The 19,323-nt window shown below is 41.9% G+C and overlaps 1 protein-coding gene across 5 annotated transcripts in view; it reads right to left on the bottom strand.

Annotated features, from left to right (window-relative positions):
- The window catches only part of SGCD (sarcoglycan delta), a 314,527-nt gene that overhangs the window by 186,942 nt on the left and 108,262 nt on the right, over positions 1-19,323 (bottom strand). For all 5 annotated transcript variants that reach the window (XM_027682409.1, XM_027682411.1, XM_027682413.1 and 2 more), the window contains exon 2: positions 12,831-13,016. The gene's annotated coding sequence lies outside the window, so the exon portion shown is untranslated. The remainder of the gene's footprint in view (positions 1-12,830; positions 13,017-19,323) is intronic.

The following is a 19,323-nucleotide window of genomic DNA, read 5'->3' on the forward strand; positions in this document are numbered from 1 at the left end:
AGGAAGAGGAGGTCAGGCACACAAACTAATCAAGGTGAGACAGTGATATTTTCCTGCTGTGGTCAGCCTTTATGATCTGCTTTTAAAAGATTTGCTCAAGTTAAGGGAGAACTACACAGAGCTTCAAAGCTTTTAAAGCCAGGTAAAATGTAGGCATGAACAAAGATATTTCTTTGCTGAGATGGGAGGAAGAAAAGGAAAGTGAAATAGGAGGGAAAGCATACCCTGTTCCTGAAGAGCCTGAAGGTGAATTTTGGTGATCTCTACTCACGAATTCCTAAAAAAACCTGACCTGGGACTACAAACCCTGTAGTAGAGGAGCTGCTGCCAGTGCTGGAAGGCTTATAAAACTGGTATATACTTTTCCACTTGCAGTTGCAAGTACAGAGTATCAGAAGAGGAAGACAAGGTGCAGTACATCCAAAAGCACTCTGCCCACTCTGTTTTCATTGAGTGTCCCTTTAACACAACCTCTCATTGCAGCATAGTCAACACGCCCAAGAAAAAATGCTCATAAAAAATAGGAAATTAGGCCAAAGTTAGACCAGACTGCAGGAATCTGTCTCAGAGATAAGTAACACCACCAGTTCGGTCACCTGCACCAGATACATCCCTTCCCTCCCCAAACTGAGAGAAGCACAGCCACACTCTCAGCATTACATTCCACCTCCAGTTCCTTAATTGGGCTTGTGGATTACTAATAAGTAATTGATACACAGGAAATGAATGCGAAGCCACCACCGCCTCTGCTCCTGCATACAAATACCGGCAGCTGAAAGCGCATCAGCAGCAAACACTGCAGCCCTGCCAGTCCTGTGGCATTTCCCGTATGAACGTGCTTAAAATATCTCAACATAAAGTGTTTCACTTTGTACAAATGATGCTGGTGTGACTGCTCAATGCCTTTTCGGCGAGGAAACTGTGGAGGGCTGAGGGGGGTCAGATAAAAACCAAAGATAATGTGTTATGCAGACACTACTCCTGATGAGTATCGGGAGGAGAGAGACTTTAAGGGGCAACACAATAAGAAATCAAGATAAAGATATATTTTGTGGCGCACAAAGGTGGATATACAGCTCTCCACACATTCAGCCTTTAGGGACAATCTTCCTATTTTTTCCCTGGGAGCCAAATAAAGCCCCAAAATTAATCTCTGTTCACAGCCTAAATTTGTACTTAGTGCCAACTTTGCGTCTGTATCAAATTTCTCCACAGCGTAGGGCGCAACACTGTAAATAGGCTCATTTTTGTTATTTTATCAAATTACATTAACTTTCTCTCTGCAGCGCTCTCCGAGGCTGGCAACACAGAGACGTGCAGGAAATGTAAATCACTCCCCTTTTGATATGATAACCGGAGCAGTGAATTGCATCCCAGAAATCAGCTCAGGATTATAGCCGAGAACTCGCTGAAAGGCACTTAGCTGTGGCGTGGTGCCAGAAGGGGAAACTTCAGCTGGCAGGTCAGTGTGAAGCAGGCTCGGGTCTTAGGAAAGAAGAACAATATGGAACATCCAGCTACCTGCGGCTGCACAAACCCCAAAGCCAACAGCCTCAGGGTCAATCTATAATTAAAAGATGCAAACAGGTGTTAAAAAAAAAAAGTGTGTATTTATGTATGCAAATATATGGGAGGGCTATATTAAACATGAATAAGCACCTAGGAAAGCAACAGCCAGAGGCTGTAGGATAAAATCTATCTGCCAGACAAATGCAGATGTTTATATAAGCAACCACACACCAAAAACAAATTGCATTTCCTGAATGGAACTATTTGTGGTAGAGAACATTATAATAATCATTTTAATCATGTATTTTAATTTAAATAATTTTTTCAGTTTCAAAGATTCAGAGGATGTTGCAATGCAAATAAAGATAATCAGAACGTGAAAATAATTGTTTTCCTAATGCCTTATTTTCATGTGTAAATGCCACTGCTAACAGCTACCAGCATTAACTCTGGGCCAGAACTCCACTGAATTCGGTACTGCACAAACAGTAAAAGAAAAAGCTGTCTGAACCCTAAGGAATTTGCAGCTCTAACAGCAAAGAGGTAGCAGATGGATATAGACAGAAATAATCAAGAAGTAGTAGTTAACAAGGCAGGAGTTAGTCTCAGCAAACCAAATCCCTGATTGCTGTGAGCCTTGTACAGGCACCACAACAAAGAGGAGTTTTGATCATCAATGCCCCAAAACACATGAAGCTCTGCACATCCTTCATCTCCACCGCTGTGCTCCATCTGCTGCCTCCACACTTGCTGGCAATCATGTCTCGTTCTCCCACTATACTTAGATTTTTAACAGAAAAGCTCTTTGGGCCAAGGACTGTCATGTATGACCTCGCTCTCCAGCACTGAGCATAGCAGGTTCTCAAACTAGGGTCATAGAGACAGATAAAACCATTTGTGAACAAAATGGCTCACTAGTAATAATATTTATTAATAACTAGTCCAACAGAGGATGAGCATGCATGCACACAAGCTTAGTCAAAATTAACACACACAAACTCCATCAATACCTGAGCAACAGTGCCTTCTGATGGTTTTTATCGAGTCCACACACCTCTTGCTCTAGATATGAACCATGCAGAGGAGAGGAAGAGCAGCTGGTACATAATTATCTTGTGAAACACGGACATGTCATCCATAAATGCACATACGGTGCCCAGTCTCCGCTGGAATCTCCAGAGGCACCACACTACATACCTACTACAGGAATCAAAACCAGCCCAACAGATAGATAGCTGGACAAATGAACCCCATAAAAATATTTAAAATGTCCTAAACAAGTTTTTTGTAACAGAGATACCATCTGCAGGATAGAGCATTCCTGCCAGAAGGTTTATTTCATTACATTTGACTCAATGATCTACTTATTATAAGACCTCTCAGACTAACTTTAAGGCAATCATAGAACAATAGAATCAGCCAGGTTGGAAGGAACCTCTGAGATCATCAAGTCCAACCTTGATCCACTACCACCATGGTTCCCAGACCATGGCACTAAGTGCCACATCCAGTCTCATCTTAAAAACCTCCAGGGATGGAGAATCCACCACTTCCCTGGGAAGCCCATTCCTATGCCTGATTACCCTCTCTGGAAAGAATTTCTTCCTAATATCTAACCTAAACCTCCCCTGGCAGAGCTTAAGACCATGACCTCTTGATTTACTGACAGTTGCCTGGGAGAAGAGATCAACCCCCACCTGGCTACAACCTCCTTTCAGGTAGTTGTATAACCAAACCTGCCTTTCTTGATGCAAGACCATTCCACGTGGTTTTCAGGTTCTTAAATTGAATGCTTAAAAGCGATGAGATGGGGAAATAAAAAACTACTCTACAGCATCAATCTGGCCCTTCCTTGCACTCAGACAGACCTGCATTGTGGGGAAGTGTTGCTCTTCCAGCCTCCACTTCCACACCATCCTCAAAGGGTTAAACAACAGATATATTTTTTAATTGTTCTTTAGTGTCCCTTTGTTTGTTTTTTTTTTTTATTGTACATTCCTTTTTCCCCCTAAAGACCAAAAGTAACAACTAGAAAATACTGTTCAGAGTCCAAGTTCATGGATGTTTCACTCCGCATAGTTAGACTTGTTCCACGTCTATTAATTACGTGTTCAGTAAGGTATAATGAAATCCAGGGTATGAAGGCAGCTCCTTCACAAAGACATGCTAAATAATGTGTTAACTGCCATGCTTCAACATGCAATATGACAGATTTTCCGATGCAATTCAAACCTCAAAAGTGGAAAAGAAATGGCATGTAAATGGATCTCACTTGTCCTTAAATCACTGTTAGCAAATCTTAATCTCTTTAAGTCTGGTAGTTTCAAATCAGGCCCATTTAGCTTGCAAAGGTAGGTCAAGTTTTATTGATCACCCCTAATGCTCATAAATGCACTCTTAAAAAAAATGAGAGCAGTCAGATACACAGCTTGGTTGATAAAGGCTCGCTGGAAAACTGTCTGATAGTATTCCCAGCCTTCAAGCTATGCTGTTTTAAGTGCAATTTCTATATGCACCAGAATGCAGATTACAGGCTTGCCAGTTCACACTGGAAAGGGAAAAGAAGAGCCCTACCAGAGTAGAGGTGGATTACTCTTTGCATTTACTAAAAGCACAACTATAAACTTCTGGAATACAGTCGGAGCAGCCCGAGCCCATTTACTTCTCAGTTATCATTTCTCAGCCCTTTTTCAATGCAATATTTGGTGCCTGGATTTCCTACTCAGAGTCCATGCTATGCCTTGAATTTTGAACTGTGAACAACTGATGACATTATTCCAGTTGTTATAGAAATAAGGTGGGTTATTGTTATTTACATTATGGCATCATCTAGAGGTGCTCGTAATTAATCAGAGTTCCTTCTACAGCTCTCAGAGAGGGACCAGAGGAGAAGCAAGTCTGTAATACTGATGAGGTTTTTAAATACACAAGGGCTGACCACTTGAAGAACCTATTTTTAAAGAAAGAGATGACAAATAAAGGAAACAAATATATGTGACCTGACTGAAGCCCAGTGATCCAGGGAATATTTAAATAAAAAGTGCAGTGTTTTCCACCCACATAGGTAAGCTCAGATCAAACATACTGCAGAATCTCGATAGTCTTACTTGGTACAGCTTTTTTGCTCCTCACTCAGAAAAATAAAAAGTACTTTTCCATGCAAAGCTAAACAGGATTTTCACTTTGTTATTTTTCATGCCATGCCAAAATAAAGCCCCAATGGCTTTCCAGTTGATACCTGATATATCGCTCCCATTCCAACTATTAAATACTCATTTTTTTGGCCTGAAAGAGATTCTAAATGGAGTATTTAGAGACACATAAACACATAAAAAACCCCACTGCAGTATATATACGAGATCAGACACAGGGTTTCTGGGCTTTATTCTACTGAAGACTTCTTGTGCATCTCAGACAAGTTCCTTAATCAACCTTTACACAAGGCTTCCTCCTCCACCTAATGAACAGGTGAGCTGCAGAAATGGATCACTGCCTAGGACATGCTCTGGAGCTATGCTGTCAAACAGAGAAGAGCTTAATAGTATAAATCCCCATCAACGACTTCAGGCAATTATCAAATGTTTATTAGCCTCCAAAGTGAAGGCTAATAAACCTGCTTATTTTAGCAGATAAAGTCAAATTACCTTGACTGAAGTTGGTAAGTGTTCGAAGATTAACAGCTCTGGCCTCATATGCTTTTAGTCATTGGTGATGAAATGTCAGCTCAAAAAACTGAAAGATACTTCCTAGTTATTTAGGCAATGCGAAAACTGGTCAGTTATTTTCCAGGAAACATGCCTGTTTGACAGGTTTTAAATGAAGAAAAGTGATATTATTACAATTATCATTAGAAGAAGATGTCCCTCATCAAAATGTGTCTGGATTTTAATTGACAAGGTCCAGGTTAATGCTGTGAAAATGCCAATGAAAGCAAAGCCTGTGGCTCAAACTAATTGTCAGCACTGAGCAACCTCCACCTCTAACCCACCACAGATTTATCACTCTGTGCACACTGTACTCATGACAAGAAACGTTTGAATTAATCATTAACAACTAGAAATTCCTCCCAGAGAGAAAGCAAGCAGGGTGCAGGGCTGCCCAACCCCCTTTCCCGTGCTCCCAAGCCAATGAGAGGTTGCCAACAAGGAGAAAGACTTTTTTTGTTGTTGTTTTGCCACATTTTTCTTTAAAGAGCATTCTGGGGAAGCTTTCAGTGATCCTCTGTGTTTTGTTGTCACCCTTGGGGGTAGGACAAAAGTGCAGAGAAAGACTTACAACCCCCCTACTGCAGTCATAAACTCGGTAACACTTTGGAAGGTGTTACCCATCAGCTGCAGTGGCAGTCAGCACCCAATTTGATACATAAAATGCAAAAGGTCTGTAAAAAACTTCCTGAATTCTCTTTATTTATATTTCCTCCACCCCAGCATGCTGGCACAGACCCACCAGAGTATCACTGGGCAGAAGGGGAGAAGCTGGGAACCTCCAGTACCTGACAGAGGCATGAGATCTGCCAGGGAAATGGAACAGTCCCAAGCTTCACGTTGCCTTTTACAGTCCTTACTGAGAATGCTTTGGTTCTGTGCAGGTGATGGTATCATCACAACCCAGACTGAGCACACATCAGCTCGGGGGTTCCCCCAGTCCAAGTCTTTGTAGCACATCAAATGCAAAACCAAAGTGTTCCTTCCCTCACAACACTGAGATTGGAAAGCACAACAGCATTGTGAAGAAAGGAAGAGGGGAATCTCTACAAAGGTAAGGGGCTACTTCCACAGGTGGATGAAAAGGCATCTGGCCACTAATGCCAAAAGCACCGAGCTTGTCTGGCAAGATATAAATGGAGCTCTACTTACCCCATATAGTAGAGAGAGAAAAAATAAAAAATAAAAAATTCTCCATGTTATCAACTGGCCAGTCAGGAGAAAACACCAGATGGCATTTGCTGTGGTGAAGGAATGAGACCTTCCTTAGAGGAGGCCAGTGCCAGCAGGGTCTCTGCCAGCTCCTTCCCACCAACTTGGAGGCAAAGACTGAGGGGGGTGTCAGCCCATCATCAGAAATGAGCTCACTTCATCAAAAATGCTGCTCACTTCACTGTCCCTTTTCTCCCAGAAGTGAAAGGCAGCCATTTCCCTGCCCATTCACCTCCAGTGACCCTGCCTTTCTAGTTCTTGCTGTTTTCTATATATTCACCACAGAAACTACAGGCAGGAGAGTTCCCATTAAACGACGCCAACAAGAACTCTCCATTCGCAGCTAACACTTGGCTGCACACATTCTCTCTTATTTCCAAACACTTTCAGTATGTTTTAATTTCCCTTCATCAGACATGCATAATTATTTGCATCACATCTAAACATGTACAACAGGTTTATGCTTCCAAATACAGTCCCCTAGCTGCAAAAAATCAGCATGACAGCACTAGAAAGAAAGCAGCAGTTGTGTCGATCAGGAGGTAGAGCTCAGGAAGAGGAAAACAGAAGCCACACCATCATGATTTGAGTCCTTGACTTTCACCAGGCACAAGTTTGGACCTTTACAAAATCCTAGGTATTTCTTAGAGCATCACCCCTCAGTTAACCACAAATTAGTCAGCAACTGTGACAATAAATTTCATAATAAAAACCTATGAAGTGGAGACTTTTGGTACCTTAACTGGAAACTTGAAGAGCCAAAAGGATTTTTCTGGTCTCAAGAGACACTATTACAGAGCAAAGTATCTCTGCAACACTTCACACCTGTTACTGTTGTGGCTTTACAAGGCTCTTTCCATCGCAGCCTTCAATACCCTTTGGACTAAGAAAAGGCTTCAATCAGAAAAGTCACAGCAAATGCTCACTTCTTTAGCTCAGTCCCAAATAGTCACTTAGAAATTTGTCGGGGCTTTCCAAAACCCGACCTCTTTCAGGCTCTTTTATGCATCCTACAGAGAGTTCCCTAAGGAAGGGCATCTTTGGGACTTAAATTGGTCTGTGCTGGCTCTGCAGTGCTCAGCTCAAATTAGTAGGACCCAGTCTTCAATTATCAGACCAGAACAGCTCCTGAAGTACACACAGTGCTGGGGCTTCCAGCAATTACTTCTGTGATTCTTAAGACAGGGGCTGTCCAGGGACAGAACTGCTCCTTTAGGTAATTTCATTCCCAGCACTACCCAGTGCCTGTCAAACTCTCCCCCCACCACACAAGAGGCCAGTTTTTGAAGATCATTATGAAATAAATATGTCATCCTGAAGGATGAAAATATAACCAGCTGCAGCTCATCTGAACCTGAACATTACCAAGTCACCACTACTTCTACATTTTAAAACACAAAATGTTGCTCTCTGACTGCATGTGGGACACGGGTGACTTCCCCATCACACACACGAGTCTTTATCAGCTTGGATGCACAATTAAGCTAATATTTGTCCAACAAAAGGTAAAAACTACTCTCTGGGTGGTGTCACAGCTGCAGGCAGAGCAGTAAAGGCTCTAGAGCATCCTGAGTGATCAGTCTCATATGAGACATTCTCCACTAAGCTTTGTTCTGGCAACATTCCCGCTATTTGAGGAAGGAAGTGCAGTATTCTCCTTTATTTTCTGCACAGCTGGATGTAAAGCTTGGAATGCAGAACTGCCTTAACTACATGGCAGGAGGATGGCAGTTCATAATTAATTTTCCACATCAACTGTTGGCCGCCCTCCTCTTCCTCTCTGCGAGGCCGCAAACTGTCACTGGATCCTTATCCAAAGAGCAGACATGCCACAGAGCAAAAAGCAAGATTATTATTAGCTAGCATTTTACAGTGTGTGCTGGCCAAAAATCAGAGGTAAGCAAGCCTGGGCATAGCCAGAGTAGCACCAGTGCAAAGGCAGCCCTGCCTGAAGCTGCCTGTCATCCAAGAGATGCAAACCCAAAGGGGATAGAAAAACAGGATGAGGAGAGTAAGACAGATAGGAGAAGGTTGCAAGGAGACAGAAAAAATGTGTTCTCAGACAAAGGTTTTGAGCCAACTAATTTCAAAACATCTGCAGCCCAGAGAAACATGTGCCCTCTTCCACCCCGACTGGACTCTGCCCAACACATGGTCCATGGGCTGCCAAGCAGCAGCTCAGGAGAGGACAAGGGGCTCCAAACTGCTTTCTCTTCCGAGAGAAAGAAGGTGTGCTCCCCTCAGAGCCAGCATTTTCCACTCCTCAGTCTCCAAATCTCTCAAAGACCAGAGTGCAAAGTAATTACAAGGAGGTTGTTGGTCCTCACAGGCAAAAGGTCTCCAGAAGAAAATAAATGATGTTACTTCCTCAAGCTCTCTGAAGCACCACTACAAACATCAGAGTCCAGAAGGCAGAGCCACAGGCTGACAGCCCAGGGCCAAGGCCATTTGTACAACTTGGGTAAACCCATTGACTTCTCAGTACTTCGAGAGCACAGGTAAAAGACTATTATATTACTGGTCTGTGATTGATATCTTAAGAATTTCATTATAGTTTTGGAGTTTCTTATTTTCCTTCAGAAATTCAACTCAGTTCTGCAGCTGCTATCACCTTTTTAATTCATTTTACAACAAGATATTTGTTATCAGAAATTGTGCTTTGATATGTGTCAGGTTGATGGATTCAATAAAAGCCCTGTCAGGAGAAGCTGAGTGAATAGGGTTGCAGAAGTGGTGTCATCAAGGGAATTGATACGTTAACAGCCAGTCTGCTGATTTTGCAACAAAACATGCAAACATAATGGGTGTTTATTTCATCATCCTGGCAAAATAGTCCAGAGAAACACAAGAAAACATTTCCATAAATGTTACTCAGGCAAACAAGCTCAGCGTGCTCACTGATCAAAAAACATCTGTAAAACGTGATCCTGCACGCTGTCCTGTTTCCCTGTTTGGTGTGCAAAATTCAATCAAGAAGAATAAAGTCTCTATACAAAATAAAGCTTTGATTTTAACTTTTGGATTCAAGCAGACATCCTGTGATGCTCCAACTGAGCTTTTCCATCAATAATGTTGGAGGACAATTTTACTGACACATTTTCAGGTACAACCAGTAGACCTGCACCCCTCAGCAAGTCATTGAAAAGTTGCACCAAGGTCTTACTTTGACAGCCTGACCCACAGGCATATAAAATCAGTGTTTGTTTCTGATTTAATAAACGAAATCACACAAGAAACAAGAAAAATGTGAAGAGAGAAATAATAACTTTTTATCAGACCACATAATACAGGAAGTGAGACAAGGACACCAGTCCACTGCTCTGCTATAGGTCAAGCAGAAAAAAAGTCTCTGCTTCACCTGATCAGAGCATCACATCCGCAACATCACCTCTGCACTGTCCTGTAATGCAAAGAGATTTTGTTAACTGGAACTGACTTACAGAACATCTGGAAATAATGTGATGCTGAGATTCAACGTTTAGAAAAAAGAAATAATACTACAGTCTAAACAATGCAAAGGGAAAATTCCCACAGCAATTAATCGGAAAAAGGTGAATTACATTGAGGATTTATGTTCATGTAATGAAGACAATTAATTGCTACGAGAGCCATAAAACACATAAATGAACAGGTTTTTTCCAATTCTACTTGCAAGATAAATTTTATTAACTATGTTTAATGGCTACTTAAAATTTTTCTCTTACATATTTATTAAATGTGTCTTTTCAGCAGAACAGAGCATTTTACTAACCTGATTCTGCTAATCTAAAACTGGGCAATTTCAGAAAAAAATATTACTCTGCATGTTATCTGAAGATCCATTTAAAATAATTCCTCATACAATAAGACTGCCATCACCACAAATGCATAAGTGCTGCTAAAAGGGATTCTGCTTGTCTCACATGAGCAAACACTCTGCTGCAACTGAGTTCAGTTCACATTATTTGAACAGATGTTTCAGTTTCCAGAAGAGATATGGAGCAAACGTTGAGTCCTGATGTCATTTGGTGTTCCTGTAATCACTTCATTAAAAACCCCTCTACTTGGGAGAGCAGGACACATGGAAAGCACTGGCTTAGATTGGAGCAGTGACCTCAAACAGATCCACATCCAAATCTTGTGCTTTGCACTATAGACTCAGCTGCTCAGCCAAGGCTATCTGTGTGCCTCCAGCTGTGGGTATTGGATGCACCTTCTGCACTTGGATTGCATGCAAATCAGAGACAGATGATTACCACCTAAAAGTGACCTAGAACTGACTCTGTTTCTTATTCACCATTTATACAATGGGAGTAAGTAGCACTTCTGTCTAACAAGGGTGTCATGGGAACAGATAAAGTTGATGGTAGTCAAGTATTCTGGTAATCATGAGTCCTCAAGATGAAGAGAATCAATAAAGGGTCTCAGCTACTTCAGTGAACAACAGTTTGGCCAAATCTTTACACTTAAACACAACCTTTTCAATCTGCAATGTTCTTCCTTAAAGATGAAGTTACCATAAATGTGAGCTTCCCTTAAATAAGAACCAAGTTTTTAGATCTGACGGTCACAAATTAAATGCAAAACTATGACCAAAGTCCAACATAGTGTTTAATGCCTAAACAACAGTAAATCAATTGTATAGATAATGCTCTTTGTCCTCTGAAACTGTGAGGTTCTGCAAACTTCTACAGAACCTCATGCTGCAGACTGACACGTGAACCTTAGACTGAGAGTTGGACTGACTCCGATGGAAAGGATGTGGTGAGCACATCTAACCATCATCCTGTCCAAAGCAAGGGCAGCACCACAATCACACCACAACCAACATCTCTGGAGAAGATCCTCACCTGCCTGGGCACCCCTTGGTTATCCAGCAGAACACACACCCTCATTGCCAGGAAAATTTACATATTTCAACTTAAAAATCTCAAACCCCAACAAAGAATAAACAAAACTGCTGTGATTTCTACATTAGAGCAGTGCAAGATTTTTCTCTGCAACAGTCAAGCAGCTCTCTTAATTATGAAATACCTCTCCTACGACCTTCCCTTTTAAGTGTTTTAATCACAGGAAGAGTAGCTTGGAAATAAACAAAAGTGAAGAGGATAACGAAGGCAAGAGCAACATTTAACAGCCTCCTCTTCTAGAAAACAGGTGCTGCTGGAGCAGAGAGACAACTGGAGCCAGCAGTGCCGTGGGTTAATGATGGGAACCTCTCCCTGACAACCGTGTTGTTTTCCTGAAATGCCTGTACAAATTAACAGCATATGCCGTGGTTGGAACAGACCTTTCTTGACCCTCAACATTTAAAAGTTAAGCACCCAATTTAAGCTATTCCCTCCAACTTTTCCCTGCAATCGCTGGAGACGGTCAGAGCTCTGCTGAAGCGTGAGAGTTTGAGCCTACAATTTCCAGAGGTAACATGACTGGTGCAACCAGATGAAAAGCAGGAGAACTAATGCACACTCACTTGGATGCATTGTGTTTTCTTGGAGGCTTTTAAGAAAGTCTTGTTCTCCCCCCTACTCCACTAACACCAAGTGCAGGTGTTACATTGCTGCGGTACTTTTCTCAACAAGATTATACTGCTGGATCAGTCATATAAGAGAAGTCAATACCCATGTGTTAAATGAAAAAGGATAGTATCATCTGATACCATTCTATTAAGATCTAGGAATCATTGCTTTACATTTGTTTTTTTTAAATCAGAAAACTTTGCCTTCACAGAAATAACTTGACCTAGAAAACAGAAGCTGTAGAACCAGAGACTACATTACTGTAAGAGCTTATATAGCACCATCTTCATCAACAATACATCCTCAAAGTCCTGGCCTTCAATTTATTGTTAAAAGATAGTTGCATATTGCCTTGCTACAGTTCCAAGGCAGTGTGGATATGAGAACCTCCACACTGGCAAAAATTTTAAGTGCTCCACAAAAAAGGGGGCATACAGTTATACAACAAGTTGGTAGTGGTATTTCCATCCTTGGCAAACAACAAGAATATACAAAGCACAAAGGAAAGCACAGGGATGAATTACAAATGGGCTACTTTATTTTATATTTTTTCATCTCTGACCCTCAGAACTGCAGACATTAGTGAAACACAACAAGTAGGACTTTCAAAACACGGACGCCTATCACCAAGTATACTCCACCAACAGTAACACACACCCATCAGCAAGCATTTTGTTCAATAGGGCACTTAATATAAACATGCACCCCCTCAAGCCCAAGATTATAAAAACACTTCAATCCTGATGAACACTTTCCAAATTCAGGGATAGCAAAGGTTATTTACAGATGCAGTGCAAGTATGGCATGTACACAGCAATAAACACAAAGGCTGCTAATGTTCTGTTTTCCACATATGTAGTCATTCAGAAAAGGGTAAAAATAAAAAAGCAGGGGAAAAAATACATACCTTACCAAACCTGAATTTTGGACACAACTTGTTTCAGAGCAACATTGGTGTGAAGGTAAGCTCCTCAGGCGACCACCAACTGCAATTCCTTTCCGAGCCCCCCAGAGGCTCCAGCTCTCCCTTGTCTGTGTCCCTGAGGAAGATACGGTGTCCTCCAGTATTTCAGAGCCTCAGCTGCAGAAGACGCTGCTCAGAAAAAGGGGAAGAGAAAAAGGTGTGGCATTTAATTCTAGGGTCAGTTGTTTGGCAGATTCAGAGCAGAACACAAGACAACACTGGATAGGAATGAAATGTCAAGGCAGGACAGAAAGCCTGTGACAATCCATCATGTGTGGCACCTTCAGAGGGCAATCGTTGAATTCAAGAACTGTGGTGCAAAGTTATTCTTGCTTTACAGTACTTTTACAGTGTCCCTAGACCAGGAAATGAATGACAGCCTGGCTGCTTTTTATTCCAGTCCAATACCATAATACAAAAGTAAGTAATGTACTTCTCCCATAGGGAATATTTTAATTCATAATAGCATTTCTGAAGAATAACAGGACTTTCATATTAGAAGCAGAGACATCACCTCAGTCTTAATACTTTGCACATTAAAATGGCTCTTACTCAAGGAATTCAAAGCTTAGGAGCTTACAGCAGATGGGAAGTGGGGAGTGTCCACCCAACACACAGCAGTTCCCAGTGTTCTGCCTCCAGCGCAATCGTCAAGACAGGTGAATGTCCTGGGGTTTTCTGGGCCCAGGGGGCTCAGCATCACCGCGTTTTCTAGCTCACTGTCACTGCTAGATGTGCTCAGTGTTTTCAAGAGGTCAGATCCTGGCACTGAACACAGATGGGGGGGGCCTCACTGCAGAAACCCAAGTGAGAAGAAAGCAATGGAGACGATCACCTGGCAGCAGTGCTGCCCCAGAGAAGCACTGAGAAGTTCGAATGTTCATCCCTAATCCTTGGCAAATCAGAAAACAGTCAAAGCATCCTTCCCCCAGCCAGATAACACAGCCTGTGAAGCAAAACCAGGCACAGCAGCACTAAACAGGTGAGGATTGAGGAAAGGGCAGGATCTGACCGCCCTTGGTCAGGTACACCCAGACTATGTGGTTTGTGTCCTTAAACTGAGCTCAGAGATGCCTTCCTAAGATTAACTCAGCAGCCACAAACACACTCTAACTTTGCCTAGGAATGCAAAAAAAAAAAAGCACAGGGAAAAAAAAGAAGAGATATACAGGAAAAAGCCTGTGGCAGCTCAAAATACCACAAAATCCCATTCCATCTTCACAAAAAATCCTGAACCCATGAACAGGTTACACCTATCTGGGTAACACACTAGCTTTTGGGCTTGAAAGAAGGAAGATTTCAGTAATCAGCACGTGAAACTGTGCGTATCGAAAGTTACCATCATATAAATCATACCATATAAAGTTGCCTTTATATACATACACACACAAACATACATTTTTTTTTCTCTCTTTTTTACCAAAAATCCACATAGCAAGCATGGCCACACAGATCAGAACCACCAAAAATATTCGCTTTATTTACCACTAATTACTTTGCTGGACCTCACATAAGTGGTTTATGTTACATACACACCCAAAGGCTCTACAAGTGGAGCAGCTTGTGAGACACCCACAACAGGAGTCAGGGTGGCAGACCCCAGTCCTGCATTTCTTGGTACACATTTGCAGACTTTCTACCTCTCTTGAATTCAGATATGAAGGACAAAAGTGGACCTTCACAGTTCCTGTCCTCTTCTAGGCTAACCATGAAAAATCAGACTGCCAACTGAAGTGGCTGCTGAATGACTTATGGGTATAGAAATGGCTGATGCTGCAGTAGTTTGATCTGCAGGCAGAAGCAAGACCTAATTCTACTGCTTTTAAGGGATTTTATCTCTGGAGACGACAGCTACAATTACTTTTTCATTTCAACTCGTAAATTGTAACGCAGAATAGTCATGAAGAAAATCAGTACTACATTTCTGTGCATTAACCACAGCATCAGCTGAGTTGAGTAGTAGCAGTAACCGTAATAGGACTAGATCATTACAGCAAGCTGAGCGCAGGAGCCTGGTCTCAGGTTGGAAAATCATGGTCTTGGAAGTACAGCTGGTCAATGCTCACTGGAGGCAAATCTCTATGGTAAGAAGTTGGCAAGTTGCCTTAATATGCTGCTATGTATGCACATAGAGTTCCTGTACTTTTCCAATTCCTGCACTGCTGAGTGCACCATAAATTCCAGCACAGGTAGGAGCACACACTTCCAGCTCTTGGAGAAGACAAAAACAAAGCCACCCTCTCCCTTGGTGCTGCCAAGCAGTTGCCTGATCCAGACTGAAAGCGCAGAGTACTATGAACATGCAGTAATGTGAAGGATGAGAAGTAATGGGAGGTGTGGACATGGAGGGGAAAACAACTTTAATCATGACAAAACGCACCATTCCCATCTTTCATGATACAACAGAGATGGGGGTAACATAATAAAATTAAATTATTGGCCAGGTTTCCAGCGAGCTGTACAGTGCAGATGCTCCAGCCTGAATGCAACGTGCTTCCTCCACACTGATGATGTGCATCACAGAAATACAGAGGAAGGGAGGCAGGCCAGGGACCATCCTAGTCAGCTACAGAGTGAAGTAAAAGGCCACAAAATATTAATGCAAGAAAACCCTCATGAGCTATAATTTGCGTTGGCTCAGAATTTTCCAACAGAAAAATGAGACCAAAAAAAAAAAAGTATACCAGTTCTGTTGCCCAAACTTGCATGATTTTGCAAAAAAACCCCTTCACACTCAGTGTGCCACTAGTGAATCGGTGGTCACTGTCCAACTGGTTTTCCTTTCACAGTCAAGGAACCTGGAGAACCCTTCACAGAGCTCCCAAGATGCTTCTCAGACCTCCTTGACTCTGGGCAGCTCTAGTGAGCAGCCATCCTGAAGGGTGAAAAAGGCCCAGGGTCATGGTGGGCTGATGGAGTAACTCCCCATGCTCAGAGCCCCAGGACTGCCCCAGAACTGCAGAGTGAGAACAGGCAGCCTGGAGAGCTTGTGGATGCCCCGTTCCTGGAAGTGTTCAAGGTCAGGTTGGATGGGGCTTGGAGAAACCTGGTCTAGTGAAAGGTGCCGGGGGGTTGGAACTACACAATCTTTAAGGTCACTTCCAACTCAAACCAGTCTATGATTCTATGATCCCTGATAAAAACCCACCCATTTCAGTCTGCAGCTGCTATAGGAGCCAGCACTGTTTTTATCTGAAACAAAACCAAGTCTGAACTTACAGAAATGCCCCATTCATGAGAAATTCCACAATTTTATTGTGATGTTGCTAAGTTGTGCTCCCCCACTAATCTTTGATCAGACATGTGGAGGGAACCGCCGACAAACTGCAAATTACTTTCATTATCCCACTCCAGATTTTTACATTCAGTTAACATAGTTAAGTAGGATCAGATCAGTCTTCCAGTCACAAAAGCTGGCATATGAATGTTCTCATTAATCGGAAAAGGCAGGCAAGATATTTTTCCAGTAAAAAGAGAGTATCTCCCTTGGAGGAGTCTCAGTCCTTTACTGATGGAAAGCATGAATTATACAAAATAACTATATACTTTTGATGTAACAAATATTAAATCTGAAGACACCATTTCTATCTTGAGATGTTTCCAGACCACAAATCAATGAAGTCTGGGAGGCTCTCTCGCAGGAAGCCTTGCTATACCTTTGTTTTCATACTTGTCTTTAGGCATCAGCCATTAATCACTGTTGGGGTGAGGACAGGAGCCATCTGGACTCCTCTCTGACCCAGCACACTCATCCTCATATTGGTGTGTCACACAGCTTAAGGCGCAGCTTGGACCTTGTGGCTACATATGACAATATTAGTGAGCACATGCAACTTCATGAAGGGCAAAAAGAGGTATCTAGAAACTAAACAACATATTTGCAAGCAAATATTGCAGTGTAGTAGATATTCAAATTAGTATTACTTGTCTCATCAAAAATTAATTACAACCTACCTAACTGGAATTGAATAAATTAGTTGGGCACAGAAAAGATTAAATATTTAAAGAGGCTGATGACTTAAAAATAATTGAAACCGTAACTCCTTGCCTAAATATTAAATTTCTTTTATTTTTACTCCTAGTGTGGCCCTTAAGAAATCAGAATTCCACATGTGTGTGCATTCATGTAGATGTGTATGACACATTCGGGTATATGGAATGTGTTCATGTATAGTGTCCTAACTTCCCTCTTTCCCTAAAACTAAACTTGGGTAAATATTTTCAACTAATAGAGAGGAGGTCCATTGGTAGAGCCAGAAGAAAGGCTGTGAAACAGGCAAGGGAAAACACATTTTTCTGCTAAGTATTTAACAAGGTCACCCGCCTCTGCAAGTGCAGGAAAAAAGATCCCACAGCAGGCTCTGAACACAGCAGGGGATTATACCAATTCATTAGCAGGTATATTTTCTAATTACAGTCTCGGACACGAGTCCCCTTACAGCTGAGAAGGGAACAACTGCTGCTTTTTGCCATATCCTCTGGATCAAGCTCACTGTTTCCTACTGAGCTCCAGGACAGGATGGCTTAGCACAGTCCCACCACAAAAAGCAGGGGTACTCTGTTATCTCAGAGGATGCCCCTGGATCCTCACAGCCCCATTCCCGAGGGAAGCCAGCTTCTGCAGTTTATACGATCTGTTCCTCTGCTCCTGCCACATCAAGAATGCCGTGGGATCAACAGCTCATCCTGTCAGCTCCATCTCTGGTAAAGATCTCACATTAATTTAGTGTAAAGGTGACACTGGTGAAGAAGGGAAAAAATGAGACTTTGAATCCCTTCTTCCGAAAGGCTAATGGTAAAAAATTGGAAGCAATGCAACTTTGGCACCTTTCCAACTATAACACTTAGAGTGTTGCCCACAGCCGTGTCCCAGACATGCTTCATCATTCACGATGGCTCAGTACAAAACATAAATAAAACAGAAATCTCCAGCACTACTGGCACTCAGCTGTTTCGAGGCTTTTTTTTTTCCCCTTCCCTGCCAACAAAACAAATAGTGAAACAGAACTACAATTCAAGTGATAACATCCACGATCAGAAACTTGGTGGGGGCTCATGGTGGGATGGGAAATTAACTCAATCAAAGAATGCAGGCAATAATAAAATAAAGAATACATTGACTGAGATAAATATAATGGAATACTGTGATGTCACTGAAGATCAGCATTGTTTTTTGTCATCCAAGTACAAATTAACAGTATCCAGGAGAAAGGAAATAAGTGGTTAATCATGCTTGTTGTAGGAAATATTCCCATCACAATAGTATCAATGTTACATTATGAGGTTCAAGAGAGTAATTAATATCTTGGTGGGTTAGAAAATGCTGCACAGGTTTTGCTGCTGTTGCACACGACTAAATACTTTCTGAAAATGAATCCAAGAAACACAGTGGAAATACACCCAATTTCAAATAACATAAGCTCCTTTCTTCAGCAGGCATGTTTTAACCAAAGCTGCTTCTCAAGTTCAAAAGCATTAAGTTGCAGGCTACTGTCTAACTCTCCAGCTGCCAAGACTGCATTATACTATTAAGTGTTTTTATTATTATTACTCTTACTACTACAGTCTGGTTAGACTATAAAATAAGATCTCTCGGGCTCCTTAGACTCAGACGTTTACATCTGCCCTTGTACTGAAGCTCTTTCATGAGATTATTGTTTCTTCTGTCAGTTCAATTGAAAGCAATGATGAAGTTATTGCAATGCATATGTCCTTGTCAAATAATGCTTTCCAAGGGTTGGAAGCACATTTCGGGGGGGGAAGGCAATGCTCAACTCACTTCCCAGATTTAGGAGAGAGTGAATAGCAAACACCTTGCACTTAACTGGTCAGATCATCAAAATAATCAAGTAAAGAAACGAACCCATTTCTCCCAAAAAGAGCTGACAGGTTTGTACCAGAGGCAGCTGTGTGATACAACCTTTGCTGATAGAACAATACCTAACTGGATTTCCTCGTACTCGAACTCAAAATGGGAATCTAACTAGAAAACAATCCCATCACTCATCTTAGTACCACAGTCAGGCTACAAGCCTTACTTTCACACTGAGTGGGGAGTAACTGGATCTGTCAGGTTTCTTCTTTTTCACCCACACAAACACCTCCTGCTGTCTGCTCTCAGAGAAAGCAGGTTTGTTGGACTTTTACAGGAAGTCATCAAACTATCTGAAATACTCCACCCATAAAAAAAAGCAGAGTCACACTGTTCCTATCGGTAAAGGTTGCTATCCTTGGTGTCTGTAAATCCTAAGGAACAGAGCAGAAATACAGCACCCAGCAGAGCCAGCCTGAACAACAAGTGTCTGAACTGCCTTCAGTCTCAGGTGCTCAGAGCAATCTTTCGATTTGTGATGAAAACCAAAGCAGCTAAAAGGGGACCATCAAATGCAAGGAAGTTTAGAATAACCTTGTTACAAGATAAGCTGATTCTTGTCAG

The sequence above is a fragment of the Neopelma chrysocephalum genome, unplaced genomic scaffold (genome assembly GCF_003984885.1).
Source record: "Neopelma chrysocephalum unplaced genomic scaffold, ASM398488v2 Primary Assembly neopelma1_63, whole genome shotgun sequence".
In the NCBI taxonomy this organism is placed as follows: Eukaryota; Metazoa; Chordata; class Aves; order Passeriformes; family Pipridae; genus Neopelma; species Neopelma chrysocephalum.